General features: G+C 44.9%; 1 protein-coding gene across 4 annotated transcripts in view; it reads left to right on the top strand.

The window, feature by feature from the left end:
• VPS54 (VPS54, GARP complex subunit) overlaps positions 1-5,427 on the top strand; it is a 68,538-nt gene continuing 63,111 nt past the window's right edge. For all 4 annotated transcript variants that reach the window (XR_003091873.1, XM_025192338.1, XM_025192331.1 and 1 more), the window contains exons 1-2: positions 1-82; positions 1,090-1,203. The gene's annotated coding sequence lies outside the window, so the exon portion shown is untranslated. The remainder of the gene's footprint in view (positions 83-1,089; positions 1,204-5,427) is intronic.

Raw genomic sequence — 5,427 nt, 5'->3', positions numbered from 1 at the left:
CTGCGCCGAGCGCCAGCGACGTGTCGCTGCGGAGGCGCCGCCGATGCGCTAGGCCGCGCCGCAGCCACCACCACCGCCGCAGGTAGGAGCGGGCCCCCGCCTCAAGGGCTGCCCCGCGCCACGGCCCCGGCCTGGGCCTGGGGGGCTGCGTGTGTGCGCGCGGACCTGTGTGTGTAGTTGCAATGTGTGCGTGTAGTTTTGCTCTGTGTGTACACCTGTGTGTGTAGTTTTGCTCTGTGTGTGTGTGCGTGTGCAGTTTCGCACTGTGCATGCGTGCAGTTTTGCTGCGCATGCATGCGTGCATGCACCTGTGTTTTTAGCGCGCAGGTTTGCTGTGTTTTTGCCTGTGTGCGCAGTTTTGCTGTGCGTGTGTGTGTGTGTGCACCTGTGTGTAGTTTTACTCTGTGTGTGTGTGTGCGCGCGCGCATGCATGCACGCACATAATTTTGCTGTGTGCGTAGTTTCACTTTGTGCGTGTGTGTGCAGTTTCACTCTGCGTGTGTAGTTTTGCTTTCCCTTCCCCCCCCAGCTGAGAGCCTCGGCCCTGTCCCTTTGTGCCTGGTCTGGGGGTGAAATGGAAGAGGGGTGCTCAGCCTGGGGTCCCTGAGGGCTGGTGCCTCCCAGCCCCACAGTTATCACAGGCCAGGCCCCAAGCGAGAGCAGCCCTGGGGGTCTGGATGCCTGGGGTCACAGATGCTTCTGGTGCCTGAACAAAGCCAGGTGAAGAGAGCAGAGGTGAAGGACTAGGGGGTTATAAGGTGCATAGACCTGATGTGGGGGGTGAGGTGCTGAGTTTCCTCTGCCAGCACTCAAGCAGCCCAGCCAGGAGTGGGGTCAGGGATTTAGTGCCTGGGTTTTCACCCTGACCTAAAATTGTCCCTTCAAAGTGTAAATTGAATGACCTCTTAAAAGGAGACAGCGGTGAGCCTCCCCCTTGTGGGTTCCCCACCCCCCCAGCTCCCCTGCTCTGAAGCAAAGCATAGAAAGGTTAGCCTGAACCTCACGTTTCCTGGGTTTTAACTGCTTCTAGCAGAACTTTTGCTATTGTTTAACGCTGAGCATTTTTGTTTTTTTTAATTTATATTTTAGGTCATCAGCATATCACTTTGAGTCGTGCACCCCAGCTTTTGTAGCCTGTGTGATGGAACTGGAACAGATATGAAGACTGCCTCCCTGAGAGATTCTTGGAGTATTGTCAGTAAGGTATGGCAGTAGCCTAATGATAAGACTTCACTGTAGCGGCTACGTAGTCTGTCAGTGATTGCCTCTTGAGTAGGGACATGGGAACATATATGTTTGTGATGCCTTGAGTTTTCTCGGGCATAGGCCTAGTATTAATGGCAGTTTGATGAGTGGAGAAACGGAGCAAGATAAGTTGCTTTCTTTCATGTAGTTTGGATTTAATGGATACTCATATGTGGAAGTGCTGTATGCTTGCAGTGAACTGTTAATTTTTTGTTGACAGTACACGGAGTTTTTTCTTTCTTTTGCTATGTTACATGTTTCCTCCTCTGAACAACACTTAATTGCGTAGTTCCTCCATATTTTATATTTCACTGAATTTAATCCTGTGTGTTAAACTTTTCAGCATGCAGAAATATGTCCTTGAAGAAGAGGTGGTCCACTAATTTTTGTTATCTTTTGAGGACTTTTAGTATGAGATATCTATTTCTTTATCTGGGTTGTGGCTGAGGAAAACCTTCTCAGTAAAACTAAGTTCTGTAGGCCAGGGTGTTGAGTTTGTTTTGCTCCCACAGCTGGATCCAGATGGCAGGGCTTCTTGTAGGCCAGATCTGGATGGCAGGCTGTATCTTTGATACTCCTGCTATAGAGCATGAAATAGTAATGTAACTTGTGAGAATAGGTTGGTGTTCATAGTGGTTATATGAGTACTGCTCAAAGCTAGTTTTCCAGGGTTGTCTTATTGTCTAGTCAAAAGCTAAAATACAACATGAGGGTAGTCTCGTCAGTGAGGTTAAAGGGCAGTGCACTGATAAGAAGCTTGCTTTCCAGCATCGAAGAAGGTATGACATTTCCTACTGGAATGTTCCTCCAGGCTCTGTCTTTAGTATTCTCCTCTGTTAGGTAGGTGTCCGATAAATATGAAATATATCTTCTCCCCTGCCACTTACTCTTTAAAAATGGAGTCATCTGGAGCAAAGGTGACAAACCCACTTGACACCCCCTGGGCTGGATCTGGACAGCAGAATGCAGTGAAGATTAACACAGTCATTGCTCACCCTGTGCCACTGAGACACATCACCAACAAAGCTCTGTACCCCTGAGTATGGTGAGGAGCCTCACCCTCACTTACCCTGCCCCTTAATCTTGCCCCTCTAGGAGCCCAGCAGGTCTTATCTTTGATACTCTTGCTCTGAGGGATGGCTGTGGCTCATGTGAAAAGAATCAGCCCTTTCACAAGCTTCTAGTGGATAAGTGTCTATGCCATGAAAGCTGCAGCAGAATTAATGGTTATTGATCCTCTTGTTGAAGATTGAGAGAGAAGAGGAGGTTTGGATGGTCTTTTTTGCTCCAGTTACTCGTGCTTAAAGTTGATTTCTTGGCTTTCCTTCTTCAGAAGAAGGTTTGAGGTTTATTGTTGATGCAGTGTGATGAAGGCTGAACTATTTCAGAGTACGCTGTTCTTGTTCTTGGCATGAGCTTCCATCTAATCAGTCTTTCAAAAGCTCTGAGATTGTAAAAAGTTTTCACCCGATTTTTCAGAGACTGCAGTTGGAATAAACTACAGTAGGTTTTGTTGAATAAATAACTCTTTTGAAAATCTTACTCTTAGAAAATCAGGGCCAGATTCTCCAGTTTGCGAGGGGTGTTTTATACTGCACACAGCAGCACAAGCTGGCCCTAAACAAGCTGAAGGTAACTGGTAGAGAATTCAACCTGGATAAGAAAGTACTGTTGGCAAAAATTGGTGACTCAACTAGGGTGCTGCAAGATCCTTTCAAGGGTGGCACAAGTACCACTCAGTGGTTAGCGTTGTTAGGCGCACAAATATAGTTCATGAGATAAGCCCAGAGATTTCAAATGGTAGTTCATAGTGTTAAAAGCATTCTGATCTGTTGTGGCCTTTGAGTTCTTTGCAACAGAAGACTTGTTCTATTATCTTTCTGTAGTAAAAAAGCAAGCAAAAACTAAGATCTGATACTTCTAGAGGGGTGTCTTGAGTCTATCAAGGGGTGCCCTAAGTCTCAAAATGTTTAGAACCACTCCCATAAGTTATGTTTCCATCTGTGCAGCCCTGTTTTGTACTGTGGTGTCTCAGGAACAGGAAGTCACAACGGCTGTATTTAGTATTTTTGAACTGTGAGTACTGCTGCCATCTCCAAAACACCCAATATCACAGCACATTTTTTAGCAGTCTTCTCCATGTAACTTCTGTGGAGGCTCATCAACCTGTATTCAGCTGCAGGTGTCCTAGGAGCAGTGTGAGGTGCTTCTCTTACCTTTACTAAAGGGATAATGAACCACTTCTGTAGAACTCATTTCACCCAGAAATTATGCTATGGTCTCTTGTATGGCATTGTGGATTACTAATGCACCAGGGTTTGTTTTTAAAAATGAACATCCGTTTTTATGATTTGTTACTTGTTTGTGAATAATTCCATCACTTCCGATATTTGAAGAACTTGGTACATAATGAACTTAAATAGCTGTCTATATTCAGAACATGTCTGTTTGACATTTGATTACAGAAATGTAAAAGAGACTATTGTTAGTGGACTAAAACTCTGTTATGTCTTAGGGTTAACAAAACAATCTGTACGTCAGAGAAATGGATAAGATAAAGTTGTCTTTTAACACAATAGCTACATTCTGACTTCACATTATTAATGTTTATTATTGAGAGCTAACATTGCAACAGAGAAGAGGAAATGTGTTCAGTATGGTTTTTATATCATGGATGTCCTGCCGAATTGCTCTTCCAGTACCTGAAAAACTGAAATATCAGCTTAAAATAGTTTGGGTATAGGGGTGCCAAAATTTCTCTTTCATTTATCTAGTAATAGATTTCTTCTGCCACGTATATGCATACACATATGCACATGCACCTGCAAAATACACAGTGAGGTTTTTATTTCCTATGACAGTCCTACCCTTGTGGTTTTAAAAAGATTCCGTATTCCTAAAGTCCATGTTTGTTTGTGGGTTTTTTTAACCTGCTATTACCAGGGTGGATTTGATTTAAATCAAATCGATTTAAATCACTGGTTAGGAAGCCTCAATTTAATCATTATTTTCTACAAAAATGCATTCTTGTTTGATAGGCAGACAAGGTTCTTTGGGTGAATCTGATATCTTTTATTAGACCAACTTAAATAGTTGGAAAACAATTATTAAGCAAGCTTTCAGGTTCAAAAACCCTTTGTCAGGCTAAGGAAGTTTCAGCAGTTGGTGTGTGCTCTTCTGGGATGGAATGAAAAGTAAAGAAGCCAGAGGCTGGTTTGGTCTGCATACAAGACAGGTAGTCAGTGAAAATGTAGATTGAGGAGTCAATGGGTGAGAGACAGGCAGCAGGGTGGGGGGAAGAGAGAAGGGGGCTGAATAGTGGAGAGATACTTGGCGAGACAGATGTCAGGCAGGTTATAATGTGTCATAAATCCAATGTCTATATTTAGTCCATGATTTTTAGTATTCTTGTTTTAGTATTCTTGTTTGATATCCTTTATTCATTTAACTTCTTGAAACTTTGCACTTTTAGAGAAAGGTGTACTCAAGGTGTACACAAACTTGCAGAGAGCCAATAGGGTTGATGGGTGGATAATCAAGTCTCTCATCTCCATATACTACTGTTAACAAGGATCTTATTTCTGAAGACCACAAACTCTCCCTACACCTGAAGAAGGGTTTTTGTACCCGAAAGTTTGCAAAGAACAATTTTTCCAACTATTTAGTTGTTCTACTAAAAGATATCACATCTACCCAAAGAACACAATTCCACAGTTTGAGAACTGAAACTAAGCATCACAGAGATGCTTAATGGGATCTTCTAGGTTGAGCACTGAGTCCCATTGGGTAGAGTGGTTTTCTTTAATCCTGGTCAGGGCTAGGATTATGGGGTGGTGACAGCAAGGGGTTGGGGCCTGGGGCAGAGCCACAATTTGTTCCCTGCATGTCCCTGTGACAGGTACTAGCTCTGCGGGTAGCAGCTGACCTTTGCCCATGGAACCAGTGACTATCGCATGGATGTGCGGGGAGTGGATCTCAGCTGTGCCCTGGGCCCTAGCTCCGTGCTGGCATTGCTCCAAGATCCCGGCCCTGGCCCTGCCCTCCCCCCCGCCTGTCCCACTCCCAGGTGCTGCTCCGTCCCCTGCCCACTAGTGTCCCAGGCTGGTCTCCATGGAGCCCCCACCTGCCTGTCTTCTCTGTCCAGCGTTCCCTGTGGTGGGTGCAGGGTGGGTTGGCAGGCGG

Source organism: Alligator sinensis, unplaced genomic scaffold (assembly GCF_000455745.1).
Source record: "Alligator sinensis unplaced genomic scaffold, ASM45574v1 scaffold219_1, whole genome shotgun sequence".
NCBI classification, from domain to species: domain Eukaryota; kingdom Metazoa; phylum Chordata; order Crocodylia; family Alligatoridae; genus Alligator; species Alligator sinensis.
Note: the sequence above shows the minus strand (reverse complement) of the source record. Positions and strands in the feature narration are given on the sequence as shown.